Here is a 1,341-nt window from a genome sequence, read left to right on the forward strand (position 1 = left end):
GCCTCTCCTCCTGAGACTTGCATGGCCATGGGGCATGCTGACAGAGAAGGGCTGCTCTCCAGCTTGAGGCGCTGCTTGAGGCTGGAATCCTTGGTTTTCTATGCATGAGGTATTTATGACTTTGTATATGCCAGGCACGAAATTGCAGACTGTGCCTTAAAATCTGGGTGGACGGGAAGTCAGATAATAATTGCTGTTTTACACCAGGCACTTTCTGTGAACAAGGTGATTCATGCTAAGAGTTTGACTTTCAGCATCATATTTAATCTTAGAAACATTGTGTGTCCTAGATGTGATCACCTGCATAAGAAATCCAAGGCTAGGAGAGGTTGGGTATATTTTCCAGGTCATTCAACAAATAAGTGAAGAAATTCGATTCAAACATAGATTTATCTAACTCAATAAGGTGCTTTTAACCACTACACTCTCCTGCCTCCCTCTTAAAAGAAATAAATGATGGGCTAGAATTACATGGTACTAACTAAAAGGAGGTTACAGAAAGGTGGGTTCACGGTAGGCTGGAGTAGTCAAGGGCTATAAAGCAGAAGGGAGGGGTCCACAGAGAGCATCTAATCCCATGCTTCTCAAACTCTTTTTTTAAAGTTGTGGTTAAAAAAAAAATGTAACATTAAAAAAAATATGGAATGCGTCATGTGTTTGCACAGGCGCCATGTTAATCTTCTCTGTATCTTTCCAATTTTAGTATATGTACTGCCAGTGAGTACTCTTAAAGTTTTTAACTTACAACCTATAACATGACATTTATTTTACATTATGACCCTGTAAATGCATGTATTTATAACTGAAACAAAATTTTACTTCACAATACTTGCCCTATTCTATGCAGTGCACTCCACTTTTCTATTATGTTTTACATCATTCTTTAAAGATAATTCTGGTCATGGCCTATTAAATAGACTTCATGGCCTACAAATCCTGATCTAAAAACCTCAACCGATGGGGATATTGAGGCCCGGAGATGCGTTGAGTACCTAGCGCGATGTCTTGCAAATATTAATCCTAAGTGTCTTTGCTTTATCTCCTTATGTGACCCAGCACACACGTGTGTAGCACCTCAGTGGCAGAGCTGGGATAGAATCCAGATTTCCTGATTCCCAGTCCAGGCTTTTTCAGTCAAGGAAAGTTTGTCAAAGGGGAGGGACTCTCCCATGGCAGAGTTTCTTCCCAGGCACCAGTAGAAATAGGAGGAAACAGAGCAGCTGTGGGACACGGACACAGCCTCCACAATGGGCCTAGTCAAATGGCACAGGGAGTTAGAACAAGGCCGTCTAATTCCAAAGCCCATGCTCCTTCTGTGGTTGTCTCTCTTGTTTGCTCAGT

The 1,341-nt window shown here is 41.7% G+C and overlaps 1 pseudogene; it reads right to left on the reverse strand.

Moving 5' to 3' along the window:
* Positions 1-633: 633 nt before the first annotated feature.
* Positions 634-725, reverse strand: LOC131759008 (U6 spliceosomal RNA; annotated as a pseudogene).
* Positions 726-1,341: the final 616 nt, after the last annotated feature.

This window comes from Kogia breviceps, chromosome 6 (assembly GCF_026419965.1).
Source record: "Kogia breviceps isolate mKogBre1 chromosome 6, mKogBre1 haplotype 1, whole genome shotgun sequence".
NCBI classification, from domain to species: domain Eukaryota; kingdom Metazoa; phylum Chordata; class Mammalia; order Artiodactyla; family Physeteridae; genus Kogia; species Kogia breviceps.